The following is a 24,830-nucleotide window of genomic DNA, read 5'->3' as shown; positions in this document are numbered from 1 at the left end:
ATGGAAGTCTGACAACCAAGTAGTTAAAGAAGAAACATTCATCCAGACCAGTCAGGACAGTGGAGATGGGCAGCCAGGATTGAGAGGACTTGTGGCAAGGCAACGGCTGGAGGACTGGGGCAGGCAAGGTGGCCACTGGCAGATGGGGCAAGGCGGTGGCTAGAGGATCAGGCAGTCCCACATTTGCATGCAGATGAACTGGGAGGAGCAACTGGGGAGCAATACAGACCATACAACCTAGGGTCCCAGTGCAGGGGAATAAAGCCTGAAAACCTATGGTGGTTGAGGCACTGGAGAAACTCCCAGCCTCACAGGAGAGTTGGTTACAGAGACCCTTGAAAGTCTTGAAAGGCTATGACCTACATTCAAGATTACTCTATCCAGCAAAGCTTTCATTTAGAATGGAAGGGCAGATAAAGTGCTTCCCAGATAAGGTCAAGTTCAAGGAGCTCATCATCACCAAGCCCTTATTATATGAAATGTTAAAGAGACTTATCTAAGAAAAAGAAGACAAAAAATATGAACAGTAAAATGAGAACATAATCAGAACTACCAACAACCAAACCTTAAAAAAAAACTAAGCAAACAACTAGAACAGGAACAGATTCACAGAAATAGATATCACATGGAGGGTTATCAGCAGGGAGTGGGAGGGGGAGAATGGGGGAAAAGGTACAGGGAATAAGATTCATAAATGGTAAGTACAAAATAGATGGGGAAGGATAAGAACAGTATGAGAAATGAAGAAGCCAAATAACTTACATGTATGACCCATGGATATGAACTAAGGTGGGGTAATGTTGGTGGGAAGGGAGTACAGGGCAGAGGGGAATAAAGGGAAGAAAAAAATGAGACAACTGTAATAGCTTAGTCAATAGAATATATTTTAAAAGAAGAATAGTATAGGAAATGGAAAACCCAAAGAACTTATATGTATAATCCCTGGAGATAAAGTAAGGAAGGAATGCTGGAGAAAATCAGTGTACCAGGCAGAGTGGGATAAAGGGGAGAAAAATGGGACAACTGTAATAGCATAATCAATAAAGTATAGTAAAAAACATGACACAAATTATGTTGTAAGAGTTATTAATGGCATGGTCTCCAAATACCTTAGTTATTTCACAAGGTCAATTTGCATAACATTATGCTTTTTTATCTTCTGCTCATTTTCTCTAGTCTTATCTGTCTTGAAATGAAATGTGTGTCTTGAGCTCTAAAATGAATAAAAACAAATTCACAGAACTGACACAACATGGTTAATTAAATAGTAATTGCTATTAAATTTTCTTAGGTTACAGAGAGCCCTTTCTAAAATTTACTTTTGCTTAGAGCTCAACGAACCTTCCTATGATATTACATCTCTTCCAATACTAGAAGCAGCAACAGTTCCTTGAGGTACCATGCTGGACATCTTGACCATGAAAATGACACAGGCACAGACACAGCCTCAGGGAAACCAGATAGAGTCCTTTAGGGGAGCCTTAGATTCATTGACCCAATCAGCTGAAAAGGAGCCTTGAAAAAAATCATCTAGCTGCTCTACTTATTTTTCAGATAATTAGTCAAGGCAAATTTTCTTTAAAGTCACCTTCTATTTTCGATATGAAAAAATATAAGTAAATAGCTGCCAATGAGTGGAATCCTGGGCCTTATCCCAGGATACTCCGGACCAAGTTTTCCTTCTCTGAAAGGAAAGAGGACCAGAGTATCCTGGACCAAGTGGCCAAAGACTGGAGCCATGTTTTGTGGCCCCCTTCCATCCCAGCTCACAGCTCTGTTTCATTTTGAAATGATGACTGTTACATACATGCTTTGGTGTTTTTAGGGCCTTCAAAAAGAATTTTAAATTGTTGCCAATTATCGTTGGTTATCAGGCTAGCAATTCTTTAAATGAAATGTTGAAAAAGGTTCAGCTTCAAAGCTATCCCACCTAGATATATGTACTCTTATATCTGTGTTTGTGTATGTAACATCAGAAATATTCTTATGGCCCTGGATTGTGTAGCCCAGTGGATTGAGCACAGACCTGTGAGTCAGAAAATCACAATTTGATTCCCAGTCAGGGCACATGCCTGGGTTGCAGACCAGTTGCCAGCAGGGGATGCACAAGAGGCAACCATACATTGATATTTCTCTCCCTCTCTCCTTCCCTTCCCCTCTAAAGATAAATAAATAAAATCTTAACAAAAAAAGAAATTCTAAAAAAAGAGAAATATTTTTATGCATAAGTGTGCTACAGAGATTGGGAATATCAAACTCCTGGCAGATTTTCACTAAAAAAGCTGAGGTCCCTAATGTCATTTGAAAATTTATGAAGTACAAAAGAAAGAAAATCTTTCCCCTGAGACATTTTGCTCAAGGGAAGTGTGATGCTCATACCAGACACGGGGGAGGTGCTCAACAAATATTGTGAGATCATTGAATGACTTTCCTCCAGGATCTGATGAAAATAACTTACCTTTGTTGGGCCCCAGATTATCACAAGTGGTGATAATCATATCTACTGTGTGGAATGGTGATGCATGCTAAGGTGAAATGCTTTGCCAAGGAAACGATTTCTGTGAATACAAGACACTGGGAATAAAAGAAGAGGCCAAACTTGCCACCCAATGGCATCTCTCATGAGCCATCTAGAACTGCTCACTGTACGCCCCCCCAGAATGCACATCTTCCCTGCCAGCAAGCTACCTTATTAGCATTCCTACACAGCAGACTTAGCCAGTTTTGTGGGTGGTCCACACCAGGCCCCTTTTCTAAAATCAGTTTCTGGGCTTAGCCAGAATTTACCCTCCCTTTAACGTCCAATTTCCTGTCTCATCTCTCCAAGAAGGCTTCAAACCACTCTTCAGGGCCACTTGTCTCTTATGTGCTTCCTGTGCCTACTGCACACCCCCTAAAGCAGGAGGCACTGTCCTACAGAGGTAGCAATGGCAGCACTTAATAAGAAGTTGATGTGACCACCAGGTTAACTGCCAAAACATGCATCTTAAAAGCTTTGACTTTAAGTCTGGCCCTTGAGTGAGAAAAGAATTTTGTTTTCACTTTTGCTTTTATCTGTGGAATTCAGGAAACCCTTCTTATGTATCAAGAGCCAAAGGCTAGCCCTGTCTGGTATAGCTCAGTGGCTTGAGCGTGGGCCCTCAAACCAGAAGCAGTTTGATTCCCAGTCTGGCTACAGGCACAAGAGGCAACCATACATCAATATTTCTCTCCTGTCTTTCCCTTCCCCTCTATAAATAAATAAACAAACAAACAAACAAATAAATAAATAACTTTAAAAAATTTTAAGAGCCAAAAGCCTAGAAACCTGAGACATTTTGCTCAAGGGAAGTACTCATTCTAACCAGCACTTAACACAAAAAGTATTGAGTGAATATGGCTGAGTTGGGGGCAATAGTAAGTAAGAGTGGGAAAGACCTAAGCTGAGGAGGCAGCTGTGTATTGGTTTCCAGGCAAACCTCATACTGAAGCCCCACCTCCTACATGGAGTCTGTGGGTGGGCAACAAAAGGGTTGAAGTGTCTGAAAGATGGTCTGAGAGAAGCCTCAGAGGACTGGTAGCCTCAATGAGCTACAGAGGATCTCTAAACATTTCCAGAGCCAGCCCCATAAAACACTGCTTCATGAGACCAGGGACAAAGCAGGGCACTTACAAATCAACATCATAATACCAAGTAACCAGGTCAGTGGGCATCACGGGGCAGCTCTCAGTGTGAACAGAGATGAGAGGAGGGGGAGGAGTCAGGCGAGAATCTTGAACTAGTTTAAATCCTTGAGTAAATATGTGCAAGACTGACAGGACCTGAGTTACCTTGAACTGGAAAGACCAAATTTTTCCACCATCCTCAGAAGTAAGCTAGGATCAGTTACAGGGAAAGAATGTCCATTTTATTGTAATTGTGGCTAAATGTTCACCTGCTATCCACCAGCTACCCACATCACCTAGGTGACCATCCATTTCAGTTTGCCTAGGACAGTCCTGGATTTAAAACTGAAAGTCCCTTGGCCCAAGAACTTCTTCAGTTTCAGGAAAACTGGGACAGTTGGTCATGCTACATGGTACTAATGTAGCATCTTCTCAGTATGTTCCAATTTGATTTTAAGAGTGTGAGGGCAGGGACTGTATTGATATTCAGATCATGTTGATATTTACCCAACCAGCAAAGGTGAATACAGCTGTCTGATGTAGGAGAAGTACTCTTAAACAAATAGCTAAAATACAGTGTAATGGCCCTAGCCAGTGTGGCTCAGTTGGTTGAAGCCTCAACTCATAACTGAAGGGTTGTGGGTTTGATTCCCAGTCAGGTCACATGCCTGGGTTGAAGGTGTGGTCCCTGGTCCAGGCAGGTAGAGAATAGATGTTTCTCTCTCTCCCATACTCTCTCTCTAAAAAGCAGTAAAACAAGTGAGGATTTAAAAATTTTAAATAGAGTGTGATAAAGGAAGATGTGATAAAGGAAGATGTGATAAAGGAAGATGTGATAAAGGAAGATGTAAGAAATAGCACTGCACATATACTCGAATGGCCAAAATGTAAAAGGTTGACAATATGATCATTGACAAAGATGTGGAGCAGCCAAAGCAAAGATGTCACACATGGCTGGTGGGAATGTAAAATGTTGCAATCACTTTGGGGAAAATGCTGAAACTTTCTTGTAAAATTAAACATACACCTATCCTTTTACCTAGAAATTCTGATCTTAGATAGCTTCTCAAGAGAAATAAAAACATATATTCACAAAAAAACCTTGTACTTCATAGCAGCCTTCTTTAAGACAGCCAAATAAGAAAAATCCTGGATAAAGAAAAACTGGCAAACAAATTGTGACATATTTGCATATTTGTAGTCCCTCCTCTGTTCGTTGAAAAGAGGAGGGACTACTAGTGCACCCACATGGGAAAATCCCAACCACATTATGCTGAGTGGAAGAAGCAAGATGCAGAAGAGCACAAACTCTGCACTCTGTTAATGGGACACTCCAGGGAAAACAAAGCTGACTCATAATGGTTTCACAGAACCTGTGAGGGATGCTGACCGGGCAGGATGACCATATAGGATGTTGGAAATATCCTATATGTAGCCTTTGGTGTTGTTACATGAGTTTACACATTTGTCAAAACTCATCAAACTGCACACTTGAAACGGGTGCATTACCTTGTTTGTAAATTATAACTAAAGCAGATGATTTTTAAAAATCAAAACTTGAAAATATAATATGATACAATAAGCACTGTAACAAACATGCACATAAAGTGCTCAGGGAATAAAGAAAGTGTCTGTTGCTGGGCTGAGGCTGAAAAGTTAGAGAGGATAAGGAAGCACACCCTTGGACAAGGCCTGCCTGCAAGATGTGCAAGAAAGAAAGTGAAGGTGGCCTGCAGGACTGGCATGGACAGAGAAGTGGGTGGAAGAAAAATGAGAATGAAAAGGCAGGTCTGGGAGAGTTTGGGAAAAGTCTCATGTTCTCTGCATTGTACATTGGACTCTACATCTGGGTGAGTGTTGCTCAATTCTGATGTCCTCATTTATCAAGAGAGCAGCTGGGAAGTGTGGCACAAGCAACGTGTTACTTATTAGAACTTGTCCCTGTCCCTCCTGTGCAGGCTGTTGTTTTTTCTAAGGGAGGGGGGAGGAGAAGGAGAGGTTGGGGGACAGGTGTGCCCATGAGAGGGTGCTCCCCCTGAGTGGGACCTTCCCCAGATGAATGATTACAAATGGTCAGGGGCCACTGCTGTTGATGATGATTGGGAAGAGATCGATCAGTGGATGCTTCAGAAGGATACTTTGGTTAGAGAGGGGAGGATTAGAGTGTGGTGAAACTAGAAGCAAGGGAACCAGTTAGTGATCTGGGATAAGGTACTCCAAGGCATAACAGGGTTCTGGGTTAAGACAGTAGAGACAAAGGGAAGAATACAAGTTTAATATATGTTTTAGGATCAGGTGAAACTACACTTTGTGATACTGAGAGCACTGGGAATTTGGATTAACTGTGAATATTGACTTGAGATTGGCCATCCCATCACTCAAGACAAAGTGGAAAACTGAGCAGGCAGGCAGAGAGCAAGTGGTGTTACATCTGGTGACAATATCAACAGTAGCCCATGTTCATGACTTTCTCTGCTCTACCAAAGTCACAACAAAATTTTCCCTGAGAGTCTCTGCAGAGCACATTTATACTCTATCAGGCTTCCTGGAAGCATACCCTCTACTCCTATTTCCTTTTCCTGTTGCCTACTCCAGACCGGAAATGAGAGCAACAGATGGGAGAGAGAGGTGGCATGAGCAAGAGTCCCTCTTACCATCCTATATAATCACATCCCCTACTCTCTCCACACACACATGGTTAACCCCAAATTACTTGAATGATTCTGTGCTGCACAAACTTAGCCTAAGGGAGAGGTGGGGACTGGTTGAAAGAAGGTGAAAGAACACACATGGATGACCCATGGACATGGACATGGTGTGGGGTTTGACTGTGGGAAAGGGGGGGCAGGCTGGGTAGAGAGGAGCAAAGGGGGGAGGGAACTGGGACAACTATAACAACATAAACAATAGAATATTTAAAATAATAAAAAGAAATCCAATAAAAATTTCCTCTCTCAGTGATGGGCAATGGGTCCCAACAATTAGAAACAAGTTTCTCTGTAGGCTACTGAACCTTGGGGCTCTTGCTTCAGAGTATGTATAAATAACACCTGGCACACTGGGGCATTATGGAACTGAGTTCTCCCGGAGCACAGTTTCCTGGAAACAAGACCAGAGTCCAAACAGCTTTATGATTGTGTCTATATTATTATCAGCCAGGCTTCCCATGGAGATATTAAAAACACATACAAAATTCTGGGACATTGATTATATATGATGTTAGTGTTATATTTACAAAATAAAGTTCTTTCTCTGAGACCAAGAGAGCTAGACACAGTTTACAATCACCTTCTAGAGGGGTCTAAGAGCACATTGTTTTTATTCGGGGAGTGGATTTGGTTAATAATTCCTGAAGAAGTGAGTTTGGGAATAGGGAGCTTCAACATGGAATTGTCATCATGAGCCCTGTAACCTAGGGCTGGCAGGTTGTATGTTAGATGGGGCCAGACTCAGACAGGGCTGGACTCAGAATTCACTCAGTCTTCTCAGAAACAAGTAGCTTTTCTCCTCCTTGATTCAGCTTTCCTTTCGGCCCTCAACAACCTGTCTGAGGGGAAGTTGTCATACTGATTGCTCCTTATACTGCAGTCTTCAGACACCCTCCTTGACAGGACCTCAAGCCCCGCACTGCCTGTTGAGTGTGTCTACAGCCCATCAGAACCCCCGCTCTAGCTACAGTCTAATGAGGATAAAGAAGCATGCACCCCTTGCTGGAAGGTTGACAATCCCTCTGGAATCTTTGTTGGGTTTTGTTGTTGTTGCTTTTGTTGTTTTACCAAATAAGAAGCCACCAGAAATAGCCAGTATGGGCTCCTCAGCAGCCCCACATCTGTTGTGAGAGTCAGCGACAACAGCAAAGTTGGAAACTGGGTTGTAAAGAAGAAGAAAAGGAAACCTACAACTTTCTGAGCTAATAGTTCTGTCTTAAAGAATAGTAGTTGGGCTTCTAAAGTAAAGAAAAGGAGAGGAAATCACATTTCTTTCTTTTCAAAAATATTTATTCATTTTCATGTTTTTACATTTTTTCTCTTTTTTTATTGTTGTTCAAGTAGAGTTGTCTCCATATTTCCCCCACTACAGCCACCTCCACCTCCCACCTTCAATCATACTCCCCTTTGGCTTTATCCATGTTTCCTTTGTACATGTTCCTTGATGACCCTTCCCACTTTTCCTCCATTATCCCCTCCCACCTCCACTTTGGTTTCTTTTTATTTATTTATTTTAAGTGAGAGGAAGGGAGGGAGAAAGAGAGGAGAGAAACATTGATGTTGAAAGAGAAACATGTGAAAGAGAAACATATGAAAGAGAAACATTGATCAGTTGCTTCTCATAAGTGCCCAGCCAGGGACCTGGCGTACAACACAGTCATGTGCCCTGGCTGGGTATCAAACCAGCAACCTTTGCTTTGCAGGATGATTCAACCAGTCAAGTCAGGAAATCATATTTATGAGGTATTCAGGGTTTATTTACTTGTTACACATTCTTGTTTATATTGTGATTACTGGTTTCTTAGACTAAATGGCCTGTTGGAGCCAGAGCTTCTCTGGGCACTGGGAGTAACAAAATCAGAAGCCAGTCTACAAGTGCTTCTTGTAGCTGCTGGGTCTCCAGCAGAGCTGCCACTTTCTGGGGACCTTGAGCCAATTATTTAGCTTTTCTCTGCTTCAGTTTTCTCACCTATAAAAGACAAATGAACAGTGGTAGAACCTAAGGCACAGGGTTCCCATAGAGACTCATGAATTCCTGAACATCTACTATGTGCAATGAAAAAAACAGACACAGATTCCAGTCCTTGTGGAGAATAAAGAAAAAAAATAGAGAAGGGGGTCAGTGGAGTGGAGCTTTGGAAAGGCAAAGTGTTGCTCAGGGCCCAAAACTGAAAGTCATGTGCATACAGCAGGCACTAGAAGAGCACTCTCTGAGCACCTGGCACTAAGTGATGGTTCCAGAGAAGTGTTGACCAAAGCAGGGGAAGTGCACAGCAAAGCCCTTAATAAACATTAACTGCTCTTAAGAGCAGTAGCAAGAGGAGGCAGAAAACACTCTAAAATGAAAATATAAGTCTCAAAACTTTTAACAGGTGGGTGGCCATTTAGTGTTGGAGTAAATAGTGAAGCACACCTGGGAACATTGGTTCCCGGCTCTAGCTGCATTTGAGAAAAGCCAGAGTTGGGGGCCAGCATAGATTAAATAAATCAGCAAAAAGCATTCATGCTGCAGCTGAGGCAGCCCCAGAGGCTTTCACTCAGTTGATCTTGGGGGATACTCATCATCATGACTCTGGCACACACTCCACTTTGAAGACAGGTACTCCAGGGCAAAATGATATTTGAATCACAGCATCAATCACCTAATTTGAGTGTAAGACATGCCAATCACTGTGCTGAAGGCTTTCCAAGAATGATTTTGTTTCCTCCTCCCCTCATTCTGCAGGGACAGTAATATGGTCATCCCCATTTCACAGATGAGGAAATGGAAACTACAAGATCTTATGTAAATCTCTCAAAGCACGCAGTTAGCTCAGACAGTAACTCATGTTTTTAAGGGGTCAACTAAATTATCAGGAAAACATTAAATGTGCACAGTGATCTGTGCTTAAGAACACAGGGCACAATGTAATTTATTTTATAAAGATTAACAAAATAGAAGTTTACAAAGTTAACTGTTCAGAGCAGTGAGCTGCAATTCCTGGGAAATTCACTGAACAGCACATTGCTGAATGACACCTAGTAAATGCAATGTGTCTGTTCTGCTCAATAAAAATGAGTCAGAGGAAGGCAAGACACAGGGGACTGTCAACAATGATACACCAGGATTGAATTCAACAGCACTTAAAAACAGTGGTCTTCTGTTAAAGAGGAAACCTAAGTATCCAGAAGGGAATTAGCCAAGTCAAAAAGGAATTACTAAGTCTGGGAGGCCACACAAGAAAGAAAATGCCAGAAAGATAGAAGCTTTGGGCCAGTGTGCTGTCCTGGAACCATGATAATTAAAGAAGCATTGGCCATTGCCTCCAGGCAAGGTCACAAAGAGGAAGGGGCAGAGTGCTGCCCAGCCATTCTGGAGTGAGAATGGTCATAGGAGAAGTAGAAGTGTATTCTCATCTCCAAATTGTCACTGTAAAATCCTACCCTGATACTTACTACCTGAGTGACTTTAGGCAAGTTAACTCTTCCTGAGCTTCATATATAGTAGCTAACACTATTGTGTACTGTTATTCAAAGAGGGCTGAATCCTTATAGGATTACGTAATGCATAGCCCAACCTCATATAGCACTGGAATGGACAAGCTTTTTCTATAAAATAGCAGATAGTAAGTATATTAGACATTGTGGGATAATAAGCAAATATATATTTGCCCTGGGTGGTAGGCACACTTTTGGCTTGGGTTCATCTGTTGGAGACAGTCTCAAGGAGAAGAGCAACCTGCAGGAGGGAGGGACTGGGGATCCAGAAAAGCAAGATGGGGGCAGCAAAGAGGCTTGGCCCTCACCGTTGATTTCTCTTTGCCCCATGACACTCAAACACTCTCCTCATGGAGAGTCAGGCTGTCTGCCCTTGGGCAGTGGACCAGAAGTGAAGTTACAGGGCCTTCAACTCCCAGAATGGGAACACAGCAGGTGCTAGAACAAGTGCAGGGGAACACCCCAGCTTGAGCACACTATGCTTGTTTGGTGTCCTCAGTATAGACAAAAACAGGAAACAGGCAATACTTGGCCTGTGGGACACATTTGCTGACCCTTGATGTAGCAGGAGAGACCTAAATACAACCCCAGTGTGAGTGGGGGAATGACCACTAAGAATGCCCTCACCCTCATTATCCTAGTCATGGATTATAAAACACTTCAGTGGGTCACCACCAGCATTTTTGAGAAAATGAAACAGGTTTTCAATTGCATCTATGTGTATATGGATGTATGCTCTTAGTGCAATGTCAAATGTATCTCCTGTTGAGGATTGGGCTCTAGGCACACATATTGGCTTTTGTAAATCTCAAAAGACATTTTCTGATCTATTCATCAAGGATTCATGGAACACTACCCTATGAAAATTTAGGAAACCTCTGTTTTCTCTGAAACCCACAATCTTACCATGAAGGTAGGAAATAAAGGGACAAATCAAGTGCACTGGTGTGTGGGACAACTGTACATTCCTGGGAGGACCCTGGAGAAGGACAGTTCTCTACTAGCACAGCCCCTACCCTTATGCCTCACACAGTTACACAATCACAGCATCTCATAGAGCCTCCAATCCAGCAGCAGTTTTCAGATTATGCTCTCAGGAACCCTATGGTTCCTTCATGTGCCTCAGAAGTCCCCAGGGGAAGAGGTTTCCACCTTTCCCCTCCCCAACTTCAACTGGAGTTGCTTTGCATTTTCTTTTCCATATTTTGAGATAATGTAAATTTTCTCTGACCAAAGGGCTCCAATTCTAGAACATTTAACAACCAAGAAGCATGAAAATCATATCTTTTGTTCAAGTCACTTTATACCTGGGAAAATCTGAAGTACCAAAAAAAAAAAAAGACTAGCAGCATGAACTAAGACTGGCCTTCAGATCTCTACTCCCACCTGTCCAGTGGTCCTTCTACCCCAGTAAAATGTAGACCAAAGAGAGTCCAACCCTATTCTAGAATGACTCCCATGGCCACATCACAGGCCAACCAGATGATATTATAACACTGAGCTCAAAAAATTAAGGGAAAAACAAGAAGAGAACAAACACTGTCCCAAATACTCATTGAGAGGTTTCTGCCATTTGTTCCCCAGAATTATTTATCATTGTTTGGGCATAGAATAGCTTTTGGGTCTTTGACAAGTTACTTCACTTACCTGAATCTTGGTTCCTTAAGCCCTCTCTGACCCTCTGTTCTGAGTCTTCACTGGAGGAAAGGAAAATCTCAGGTCGAATTCTTCAGGTGACCATTATTTAATCTCACTGCTCACCTATGGGGAGCACTAGCTCCCCACTGCTCACCTATGGGGAGCACCAGCATTTGCCGCCTGCAGATAGTCTGGGCAGTGAGACAAATCCTCTTGGAGAAGCTGTGGAGATGGAGAGGGTAGCTCAGGTCTCTCTGCTCCTATGTCTACTCAGCCCTGTAGAGAACAGTGAAGCTCCATTCAGGGCTGAGAGCATTAACCTAGTTGTTCCAATTGTTGGAGTAACTCTGCTAGTTCTTCCTTATAGTTTTGGAGACCCTTAGACTTCACATGGTTGTTCAAGGGTATAGAATTGTGATGGGGAGAAGGAGGGGCAGAAAGAGGTGGGAAGGAGAGAAGGGGAAAAGAGAAGCAAGGAGGGAGGGAGCTTGAATTTTGAAGCTTGAAGGTGTCAGTTATCACTTGTTGACTGTCTTCTGTGACAGGAGCTTTACATACCTTTTCTCATTTAATCCTTTCGATAACAGTGTGATACAGACATAATAAACACACTTTACAACAGAGAAAAGTAAGAACCAGAGAGGTTAAAGAAGTGATTTTGGTCACACAGCTATTAAATGACTGATCTGGTCTTCCAACTTGGTTTTTCTGTTTCCAAATCTTTGCTCTTCCTACTCTCATGATGTCTCAGTGGCGAGGCTTATACATGCCCAGAATATTCACCAGTCAATGTTGTGCAGGGACAGGCCAGAGTAGAAGGTGCTCACCTTCACCACTGAAAGTGAAAATGGACCATGAGAAGAGCAGATATTCAATCTCAACAATGTTCAGCTAGAACATGGTTGCTTCTGGCAAAAGAATAGCAATCCTGGGTTCCTCTAATCTCTAGCATCTTGCCGTCAAATGTGCCCAAATCTTATCAAGTCTGGTACCCCATAAAGCAGGGCTGTTATTTATAAATATATGGATAGCCCTTTATATTTTCACAAACTCTTTACAACTTTGAACTGTTTCCTGAAGAACTAAAATATTTTATGAATAAGGTTATTTATAAAAGATTGCACTATAGTGAGAAAAAGCACAAGTTTGAATTGAAAAGTCCCTTTATCTTTTTCAACCTTTGATTGTTTATTGGAAAAAATGGAATAACCACCATAATGTCCACACAGGGCAGAATGAGGAGCAAATGAAGCAATGTGTCTGGATCTTACAAGTCCCTATACAGTACTTGTTTGTTTCTATGCCTGCAGGCAACCTGTCATCCCATTGAACTGAGGGGTCTCCCATTGTGTAGAGGAGAGGCTGGAAGTGAGGACAGCAGTGCCTCTAAACTTCTATGAGTTTTCTCATTTGATCTTCACAGCAACCCCATGAGGAATTGAGATTGACATACTGCTCCCACTGTAGAGGTGAGGATCAGGAAGTATAGTAAAATCAATCAAATATGGGGCAGGCAGGCAGGCCTGGCCCATCAGGGAAACCTCCAGATCTTGAAACTACAGGCAGAAGAGCCCCAGGAGCAAGGGACACACATGTCATTGTCAACTCAGTAGGCTTCTGGTGCCCCACTTGGATCAATGAAGTGCACTGAAGGCCCAGAGCCCAATGCTAAGCTAGCATTTAACTCTGAGGAGAGGAAAGAACTAGGAGGGGAGGGGGACAAGAAAAAAGAGGCTTAATTCATTTGGGAAAAACATTCCAGATTCAGAATATTGAACTAACACTTTGGTTGTGTCCTAGGAACTCTCATGCAGGAAAAAATTAAGAAACTCCCACAGTGAAAAGCTGGGGAGTCCCACACCTCAGATGTTAGCCCACCTGTTCACAGGCCAAGAGCCACTTCTATCAACCTCCCAGTAATTGCTCTGTGACCCCCAGGAGAGGGAAGGTCTTGCACTCATAAGTAAAAAAAAACTTCAAAGGCTGTTTACAAGACAAAACTGATCATGTGCATTGGAAAAGATGTCAAAGTGTATTTGATTACAGGTGGAGTGACTACTCAGAAGTACATAGAGAAGTTGTTCAGAGAAGATCTGTTGAGAGATCATAAAAACTGTTCCAGAGAGTAAAACTGTAAGGTCTTTTTGGCCATGTTGAGTTTTTAAATTTTAGGATGTGTGGTGTAAAGTTCTGCTGAACATGGAAATCCTGGTTTCCTAAGGAGGATGTGAAAATAAATTACCCCAAATTCACAACTGAAGCTCTCTATCCACAGGAATCTGAGGTTGCGAGTGCCCAGAGAAAGAGTCGGGATTCTAGTTGAGTCCCAACTAGTATGTGACTCAGGTGACACCTCAGCTTCTCTACCTACAAACAGAGCATGGGCCTATCCAAATGAGATAACACAAATGGAATCCTTTTATGCCTCTCAGTAGTTGAGGTGACATGTTATTTATTTTCTCCAATTATTTTTTCCTGTCCTTAAAAAGAATCTCACAAAAAAGGGAATTTCAAGTAACACTATTATCACTGAGCTGTGAGCATAGTGCTAAGAAAGTGATGACTCATTTGGGTTCTCAAGGGATTTTCCTAACATGGGAGGTGCCCCTGCTGAGTTTGCCCCCTAATTTCTGAACAGGAAAAAGAACCACTTACCACTGCAGCCTGCAGATTGGACAAGCCATTTGTTGAAAGAGCATGACATTGAGCATAAATCAAATAATTCAAATGATCTCTGCATTTCACTTGAATGCAATTGATTTTGACTGATGAGAGACATGGCAAAGGGTTGGGCTTTTTCAAGAATAAATTTCAAGCCTTTCATTTCAACCTAGCTTTCTACATTTGGCTTTGGGTGTAATAGTAGCAACTTAAAAAACTCAGAAAAGAAGAAATCTCAAGAGGGAAGAGGACAGAACTCCTCCCTCCAGTAATGTTGTGGACAGATGTCCTGATGAGTTTTGAACTTACACTGTCTATAACTATCTTTGACTTCATGCCACACTGTACTCCCAAAAAGTTGTGCATCCAAGGGAAAGCAATCCCCAATTTGTCTACACAATGGCCTTAAAAAATAAACCAGAATATTCTTCTCACTATTTTTAGAAATGAGGAAACAGTGATACAAAGACAGAGGCACACTATTTGAGTTGTAGAATGGATAAGGACATGCCAGCCAAGTCTGATTAGATTATACTATGCTCAAGGCCACAGTGATTACTCCAGAAACCCTTCCCTGGACTTCTTCAGCCAGAAATATGAAGGCAGATGATCTCTCATTTGGATTGCTGTACAAATGTAAGGTACACCATTAGCTGCCAATAGCTAACATGCCTACCATACAAAGAGAACCTACTTGTCCAAGAGACACACAAATAGCATACCTTGAAAGTCCATGGATAAATTCAGCCATGCCTGAAACTGATAGGTTTCTGGGAATTATTTGGCTGTTTTATTAATCAATAGATTCTCTCTTCCTCTTTCTTTCTCTCTCATGTGCCACTTTGAGATCGGTTTTCATTTGCAAATAAAAATATTTACTAACACAAATGCTTAGTTATAAGGAGTAGGGTTATATGTAAAAATTTTACGCTTTTGTTCATCTGTATATTTTGCCTATAATTCTGAAAAAGTGGCCCATATTAAAAACATGTAACCTAGAAATCGAAATATTATAAACTTCACAAATATGTTGGTGATAGAAGTGGGCTTCTCATTCAGTCTAAAATTGAGGTTAATCATTGGTCAAATACAGTCAAAATAGGGGTTTTCCAAATTGGGATGTATAATAGGATTTTGTTGTTTGAATGTTATCCAAAGGAAATACTTCAAAAGAGAAAATGTCAGTGGACCCATTCAATGTTTCAATTCAAGAAGATAAAAATGTTTATTACTATGGAGCTATAAAAACACTTCCAAGAAACTAAAGTGAAATGTTTTCTGAAGATTGTAATTGCTACTTTGCACTCACTAAGATGTTTTATTAGTAAAGAGCTTGTTAAACCATGGCTCTAATTTCTGGCCTACTGTTGCTGGTGGGCCAGGGTTCTCATGTAATCCTCAGTTCACTCTGAAGAATATTGAACATTATCATAATCATAAGCTGAACAACACTATGGAGCATACACTGTCCTAGGCACAGTCCTAACTATGACCTTGCACATGCTGGTAGAGAATCCCCAAGAGGGTAAATTTAATAGTTCTGTGACCAAGATCCTAGAGCTATTCAATGAAGGAGCTGGAATTAGAGACCCTAATGTGTATTCTTACCCAATTTACTGTGGATCTCAGTTGGAAATGGTGAATAAAATCCATGTAGCAAGTATGTTAGAGACTACACAGTGGCCTGTCAATTCCTGGTGACTTTCTAGAGCACCCATCAAAGCAGATTCTAATAATCACCCAAGAGATGACAGCATTAATAAACAAGAGATCGGGAGGCTTGTTTCCTCCCTCTCTGGTAACTTAGCTGACAGCTCAGTCGCTTTAACAGAAAAGCAATCTGCTATCACCCCTGAGTTCTGGAGGCCTCCCCATTCCCTTGGAATCACTTTACTGAACAGAGAGCATCCATTTTCACATAGTTGTATAGTCCCTGTCCCCAGATGGTGTGTAGAGTGTGAGGAGGATGGGTCCAGTAGACCAGGGATTGTGTGGCTTTATTATTGCTTCTATTAACAAGCCAGGTAGGGAAACCCAGCCCATCTCTGAATGTCTCCAGATGGGCACTCTGAGTATTTACTTCTGCCTTGTGTTGTAATTGTTCTGTTTCCTCAATTTCTTTCATTTGGCTTTTTACTGTACTGTCATGCTACCTACTTCAAGCAGCCACCACCCCTCCCCCCTTTTAAAAGAGCTAATTTGAATCCTCTGTTTTGGGAGGCCAGATACATGAGTATCAGAATATGAGTAGGCTCTTGTAGAGGACCCAACAGCCTGTTTTATGGAAGAGACCAAAAAAAGGGGGAAAGGAGCAAAGTCCCTCAGAGACCACAGCCTATGAGGCTGTGCACCAGAGGGGGCAGTGGGACATGGGAAACAACAGAGAAGAGAGCGACATGACAATAGGAGGAACTGTCCAGAGATACAGTCAGTGAGGTCAGCCCTGGCAGCATTGTCTCTGCCCACATGAGGGCCATTTCTCAGATCTCATTCCTCTGTTCTACAGGCAGCTTTTTCTGGTGCTTTGTGGAAGGATGTTTTACAGAAGCCATTGGAAGAGCCTAGTCTAATGGAGAAGCACCCAGTTCAAGACCTGCCATGTCTCAGACATCACATACTAGCTGCATACCAGACTAGACAGAGTGGGTACACAAGGTCACAGCTGAATGAATGCAAGTGAGTGAGGTAAAACACCAGTTAATGCTGTTTATGAAAGTTCACAAATTAGACTCAGTCCTTTAAGAACAATCTTTGAGCAATACACAGCAACTGTGGTGTGAGTTGAATTGAAAGTGTGAAATAGAGTGGATTATATGGTATATAGAAGCCATCAAGGTCAATCAAAGAATAGGACAAGGCAAGACAGACACACTGCCATAGGGTAGCAAATGTCACTCATTCTCCAAAGAGGAAGTATTAGTAGTAATTGTCAGGATGATACAGTGTGTACCCTTGTTCATTATCACAATTGGATGTACTCATATTCATGTGGACTTTTTACCAACTGGTTCTCAAATAATCTTGTGGTTATAAAGTCCTGAGTTCAAGGACTTCCTTAGTTGTTAAGTGAGGAGGCCTATGTGAACCAGGTGGTGGCAACACCTGTAGCCTAGGGCACACAGAGGGCAATCTAAGAGAAAAATAACCTAAAAAATGAGGCCAAAACAGAACTGAGTCAGGTCTTTGGATACTACATGTTACAATATCTGCAGTAGCCAGCCTCCAAGATGACCTCCCTTTACCAAATGATCTTCACCTTCTAATGTTCATGCCCTTATACCTTAACTATTAAATTGGGACGGACCTGCAGAAATGAGGATAGGTAGGTGAGTTTTCGGGCTAGGTCATAAAAGATATTGCAGCCTCCACATGGCTTTTGGGAATCACACATCCAAGTCATGAAGACACTCAAGCTGTCCCATGGGGGATGGACATGGAGAAGAGCTGAAGTCCTGCCAACAGCCAGCATCAACTCACCAGCCATAAGTCACCTTGGAGGCTGATTCTCCAGCCCCAGTCAAGACTTCAGATGACAGAATCACTAGCTACAACCTCTTGAAAGGCCTAAGCCAGCACAGCCAAACACTCCCAACTTTCTGGCTTCAGAAACTGTGAGCTAATAAATGATTATCATTGGTCAAACAATTACATTTTCAGAAACGTGTTAAACAGCAATAAACAACTAGTACAACACCTATTTTAACTATTTATAGGGTGTTTTTCACTTTGTTTTAAACTCCTAACTCTGTTCTGAATAGTTGAGGGTAGTAAATAAATGGTCCATGTTATCAACTACCCCAGTCCTCCTCATGTTTAGAAAATATGGAAGAAAATTTTTGTAAAATAAAACCAAAAAACTAAACAATATAATTATGTTCCAAGAAGATGGAGGAATACGTAGACACATTGCTTCATTTTTCAACAAAAAGAAGGATAAGAACCAATTAAAAAATAAAACAACCAGAACTGCCAGAAAATTGAATTGTATGGAAGTCTGACAACAAAGGAGTTAAAAGAAGAAACATTTGTCCAGACTGATAGGAGGGGCAGAGATGGGCAACCATGGCAGAGAGAATGCCTGGTGGGTAAGGCAGTGGGCTGGCGAGGTGGGCAAGGTGGTGCCTGGTGGACCAGATGGTCCCACGTTCACATGCAGATAAACCAAGAGGAAAAACTGGAGAGTGAGATAGACTGCACAACCCAGGGGTTCAATACAGGAAATAAAGCCTCAAAACCTCCAGCTATAAAAACCTCTAGGGTTTGTAAGAGTGGGAGAAAATGTAAGTCTCACAGGAGCGTTTGTTAGAGACATCCACTGGGTCCTAGAATATACACAAGCCCACCCACCTGAGAATCAGTAGCAGGGAAGCACTTAAGGAGCAAAATTCGCTTGTGGGTAGTGGGGGAAGTGACTGAAAGTGGGGCGAGAGCCAAGCAAGGAGCATTGTTCCCTCTCTGACCCCTCCCCCACATGCAGTGCCACACCTCAATACAGTGGGTTGCCCCACCCTGGTAAATACCTAAGGCTCCACCCCTTACAACATAACAGGTGCACCAAGACAAAGAAATACAGCCCAAATGAAACAACAGATCAAAACTCCAGAAATAGAACTAAGTGAAGAGGAGATAGCAACCTATCTGATGCAGAGTTCAAAACAATGGTAATCAGAATGGCCAAAGAAATGATTGAGTACAGAAGCAAAGTAAAGGAAGAAGTGAAAACTACACGAAATTAAGTAAAGAAAAGTAAATAGGGAGCCAGCAGCGAAGGGAAGAAAGCCAGAAATCAAATAGATGATTTGGAACAAAAGGAAGAAATAAACATTCAACTGGACCAGAATGAAGAAACAAGAATTCAAAAATATGAGGAAAAGCTTAGGAACCTCCTGGACAACTATAAAAGCTCCAGCATCTGAATCATGGGGGTGCCAGAAGAGAAGAGGAAGAGCAAGAAATTGAAAACTTATCTGAAAAAAGATAGAAAGAAAATAACCCCATTCTGGTGAAGGAAATAGACATGCAAGTCCAGGAAGCCAGAGTCCCAAAAAAGTTGTACCCAAAGAGGAACACACCAAGACACTTTACAATTAAATTGCTCAAGATTAAAGATAAGGAGAAATCTAAAAATAGCCAGAGAAGAGAGTTATCTACAAAGGAGTTCCCATGAGGCTATCAGCTGATTTTTCAGCAGAAACTTTAACAGGTAAGAAGAGGCTTGCAGAAAATATTGACAGGCATGAAAGGCAAGGACCTACATCCAAGATTGCTCTATCCAGCAAAGCTGTCCTTTAGAATGGAAAGGCAGATAAAGTGCTTCTCAGATAAAGTCAAGTTAAAGGAGTTCTTCGTCACCAACCCCTTATTATATGAAATGTTAAAGGGACTTATCTAAGAAAAAGAAGATCACAACTGTGAACAATGAAATGACAACAAGCTCACAACTATCAACAACTGAACCTAAAAAAAACAAACTAATAAACAAACTAAGCAAACAGCTAGAACAAGAAGAGAATCACAGAAATAGAGAGCACATGGACCATTATTAGTGGGGTGGTGGGAGAATAGGGGGACAGGTACAGAGAATAAGTGCATAATTGGTAGGTACAAAACAGTAGGTGCTTTAGAATAGTATAGGAAATGGAGAAGCCAAATAACTTCTATGACCTATGGACATGAACTAAGAGGGGGGATGCTGGATGGAATAGGGGTACCAGGAAGAGGGGGAAATAAAAGAGTAAAAAATAGGACAACTGTAATAACATAATCAATAAAATATACTTAAAAAAGAAAGCAGATGAACATACATAAAACTGATGTTTTACTGAACCTAAAGAAATATATGTTCCCATAACTAACCTCATTATATCAATTGACCTCAAATGGATGTTGACAATAACCTCCAGCCTATTAAAGTTGTCCACTGAGGGAAGAAATGACTGTTTATTTAGGCCCCTTGACTTCAGTAAAGCACGAATATTTCCACTCTGAGAGTATTTTGTGAAGGATGCCAGCCAGTCATGACTCAATGGTGGCTTTCAAAAACTGGTTCATATCAATGATGAGCATGAGGACAGCTTCTGAAAACAAGGCCATTTAATGAGTAATCACAGAAGACTTCATGAATCCTGACCAAAAAGCAATGGTCTTTTTTCAGTGTTGGCCTGGACGCCAGTTTTTGGCTTGACTTAAAAGGGTTTAAAAGTCCCACCCATCCACTCAAACAGGAAGATCTGTTGCAACTATTGGATCTACTGGAAGTGATACACAGTATCCCTTTCTGGTATTGTTTGGAGACAGGGTAGCTTGTGTGATTGACCTTAGACATTTCCATTGTCTTGGCTATCTGTTGAACAGATTGCTGGGTTGAAAAACACCGTTCAGGCTTTGTGGCCAACTTAAATATCTTACATGGGAAATTGTTTATAGGTACAACCGACTTCCTAAAGTACTTTAGTCTTTAAATGAATCCTTACAAGGAGCTAGAAAAGAAGTTAAAAGGGTGCTAACTCAAATCCTTTGTTTTGCAAATAAGAAACGTGAAAATCAGCAATGTTTAGTGATTTGTGGCTAAGATCACAGTTATTTCTAATATAGGTAGAGAAAGTTAGCAAATGAAAAAGAGATATGAGCATTTGGTAAAACAATGCTTTGAAAAGTAGTATCACACCCATCCCAGAACACTTGTCCTCCTTCCCAGAGAAAACTACAGGTGACATTCTCTTACTTATACTTTCAGAAATGTTCAAGGCTGATGTGCCATCAGTTACATGCAGGTAAACTTGTCTTCCACAAGTCCATGAGTGTGGGTGATCACTCTGGTTCTAGCCCCAAATAATCTCCACTTGTAAACATTAATGAAAACAGGCTCAGGACCACTTGTGTGAACCAGATATCATCAGGGCTCACACCAGTTTCATACATTCACTCATCTACCACACCCTTCATTAGGTGCCAACATGCTGCACATTCATTCTTGCCTGCAGAATACAGCCCAGCTCAGAGTACATGTGCTGCCCACCTAACACTGGGCTAAATGAGCTTAAGCACAAAAGTCCTGAATTCTGGCTATAATGAAGGTCATTTAGTTATGTGACCCATAAGTGTGTGTGTGGCACTTGATATTTACCAAATTGGAGAGAATCTTTTTTGGCTTGGACACCATTCAAGAAGTTATTTCCTCTGCCAAGAGAAGTTTAAAACCCTTCTGTATACTGCACCCAGTCCACAAAGGCAGACACAGAGGCTTGGATGAAGCAGAAAATAGAGAGCCGGCAGCCACCAACAGGCAATCTCTGAGGTGCAGTAGTAACAAAGCATAGTCACACTCCTCAGCCACATCATTGACAAACAGTGCTACCAATCACCACCTCACCATTTAATTGGCTGCTGGACAATGATCCCAAATTGAGCAGTCTCAAGTCAAACCCTTTTTCTTCATGGTCTACTGTAATGAGAGCTCTGCTGTTGGAAACTCATCTCATGCAATAAAATAAATGCCAAAACTAATAACTAGAATAAATAAAAACACATTTCTGCCTTTACTACTGTCTAAATCAAACCCAATTTAAAAGCAACCTAATAAATGTTTCTTTGGGACGATGCTTCTGCCAGGTTGGACATACTCAGGTTTCTTATGTACTATATTGAACAACTTCTGGACTAAAGTCACATTCTTTATCTTCTCTTCCATTTTTCTTCCTATGGTATGCAGATCAATTTTCATTACTTTAAGAAACCTTAGAATCAAATCACATTCAAAATTTACATCAGCTGTGTCAAAAATTGTACTGCTATTCAATGCTACAAATTTTTTAAATAATATATGTGATATGTGGAGGTAGGGCCACTTCCATGGCCAAATCTACTTCCACTCATCCAGCCCCATGATGTACCATTGTAGGTCATTGCCTACATAACCACAGAGGTGAGTAAATGCAATCTGGCAATCTCTCTCATGACCATTACACTTTGGCTAAATTCTAACAGCAGCTTTCTTTGAAGACACCTATTGAGAGGTAAATGCTTTCTACAATGGCATTCCATGAACTTTACCAGCTAATAAAGTCTCAACACACCTCCAGATGGAACTCATGGTAAAATGATCAGAAACTGGGCTGGAGATGAAGATCTTAGTTCCCTGAACTATTTAAACCCCAACGAAATGGATGTAGTAAAAACTGTCCTGCCTTTTGCACAGGTAGTTGAAAGGATGAATTGCGTTCAATATAAACTACGTGAAAGTATGGACTCATTACTTTCTTGCCCCTAGACAGGCTATCATAAAGAAAGAGGGAAAGATCAGGAATTGGAATAAGGGGGGCTCACAAGCTGGACAAAAGTTCCAAGAGAAAAGGGATGCTCAGAGAAGAGGTGAGACAGCCCAGAGAGGCTAGTCTACAGTGGCTCCAGGCCAAGGCTGTGAATCACAGTGGGGATTGTTTTTCCCAAGGTTGACCTCAAAAGGTTCAGGGTGTTCTGACCCATTCTCTCCCTTCCTCTTGCCATCTGGCAATCATCTGGTAACTGACTTCTTTTCTCTTGCTACTTTTAAGAGTCTCTATTTATCTTTAACCTTTGGCTTTTTGATTATGAAGTGTCTTGGAGTGAGCCTCTTTCATCTACCATAACTGGGACTCCGTGCTTCCTGGACTTGCAAGTCTATTTCCTTTACCAAATCAGTTTTCTCTCACTATTTTTTCAGATTGGTTCCCAATTTATTGCTCTTTCTCTTCTTCCGGCACCCCTATGATGCAAATGTTGGACTTCTTAAAGTTGTCCCAGAGGCTTTTTATACTATTCTCATTTTTTTGGATTCTTTTGTCTTCTTGTTGTTCTATGTGGTTGTTTTTGGTTCCTATGTTCCAAATTATTGATTTGATTCTCAACTTAATAGACTCTACTGTTGTTTCCCTGTAAATTGTTCTGTATTTCAATTATTATGTCCTTCAGTTCTGACTGGGTCTTTTTTATGCTGCTGAGGTCCTCACTGAGTTCCCTGAGCATCCTTATAAATAGTGTTTTGAACTCTGAATCTGATAGATTGCTTATTTCCAAAAGGAAAAAAAGGTTCAGGATGTTCCTGGTGATTTCTAAACACATTGCTATGATGCTCTATCCCCAGTTTCTTCCAGATACTTGGCCAACACACTTCCCCAGTTTGTGCCATCTCTGGGGACATGTTTCATGAGGTCACTTCCTGCTCTGCAGAGTCATGTATTAACTTTTATTTCTTAAATTTTTTTTAAAATTTTTAAATTTATTTATAATTTATTGAGTTGATAGCTAATAAAATTATATGGGTTTCAAGTATACAATTCTATAATATATCACCTGTATAGTGTATTGTATATTTACCACCCATTAAATTTTCTAAGCATCCAGTGGCGTACCTTGCTTCTGCTCCAGAACCGGGGGGAAAAATACAATTTTACTCTAAAATATATCCTTTTTAAAATAGCTTTACAAGTTTGTATTCTCTAGGCCTGCCCACATACACTCTCCCTAATCTATTCGGCATGTAAAAACCACCATTGGTTTGCAAGGAGTAACTAAGTTTATTGCAAACAAGGTGTAGGTCTGGGTAATATACATCAGTGTCTGCTGTGAGGCACACTATGCCTAGAAGAGGGCTTCAGGCTGGACAGGATGTGGGGAGATACAAGAGAAATAATTATTCCCTGAAAAATCTGGAAAATCAACCAACAAACTGAGAAATCATTGTAATTTAAAAATTCGCAGAACCTATGCTCAAAAAGACCTAGAGTTGGAAGCCATCACTGATGTCATCTAATCATAACTATAATTTAAAGAGCACTTATTCTGTGACAGACACTCCATATATTATCTCATTCAATTTAATCCCCCAAGCAATGTTATAAGGTAAGCATCATCCTCCTCCTAGCTCACAGAGATTTTAGGAACTTGTCCACTACTATACAGTGAGCAAATGGCTGATCTGGGAATTAAACCCTGATACTTAATTAGCCACGGCATACTACATAATCCCTTCAGTCTGATGCATTCTGAAAAGGTCTAGGGAGGAGGTGGAATGGCTGGAGATAAAAGACAATTATGAGACTAAAATTGTTGCCATGCTTTCTTAAAAATATAAAATGAATCGAGGTAGGATGAAGTGGTTGTAGGTGCAGAAAAAACAAATCTCAGAGTACAGGGTATTGAGGAGACATGAATAAAACCTTTCATCTTTGGTATCTCAGATATACTTTCACACAGACACTCTGGTCAACCACTCTCAGTGAGTCTCTGTTACAGAAATTGCTATTGAGAATTATTTTTATATTACTATTTCAATTAAAATTAATGATCTGCACTTAGGTTCTTTCAAGATTTGAGGAAACTCCCTGGTCATGTAAGAATTTGTTGCTTTGCTGCCTCTTTGTTGCTAAGAACCTGAAAAGTCTACTCAGGAATGGCCTGTCTGCCCAAAACCTAACCATCCTGGGCAAGCTAGGCTCACAGTTCTCCAGGATAGCATCCCCTCCATGACATAGGCTGAAGGTTTCCAAGGCTTGACAACATCACATAGCATGAGAACATTGAACATATTCCATTTACATGTCTGATATGAGAAAGCAAACACCAGAGACTGGGTAGTGGAGGAAGTAAATAAACATGTTATCCACTTCTCTGCCCAGGGTGTGCATTTTGAAACCCACTTACTGAGTGAATTCCACTTCCTGG

The 24,830-nt window shown here is 41.2% G+C and overlaps 1 long non-coding RNA gene across 1 annotated transcript in view; it reads right to left on the bottom strand.

The window, feature by feature from the left end:
* Nucleotides 1–1,170: 1,170 nt before the first annotated feature.
* Nucleotides 1,171–24,830, bottom strand: part of LOC128627308 (uncharacterized) — a 39,319-nt gene continuing 15,659 nt past the window's right edge. Inside the window, exon 4 of the long non-coding RNA XR_008391474.1 lies at nt 1,171–1,213. This is a non-coding gene — a long non-coding RNA (uncharacterized LOC128627308). The remainder of the gene's footprint in view (nt 1,214–24,830) is intronic.

The sequence above is a fragment of the Artibeus jamaicensis genome, unplaced genomic scaffold (assembly GCF_021234435.1).
Source record: "Artibeus jamaicensis isolate MK-2021 breed Jamaican fruit bat unplaced genomic scaffold, CSHL_Jam_final contig_384, whole genome shotgun sequence".
Lineage (NCBI taxonomy): Eukaryota > Metazoa > Chordata > Mammalia > Chiroptera > Phyllostomidae > Artibeus > Artibeus jamaicensis.
This window is presented reverse-complemented; position numbering and strand designations above follow the sequence as displayed.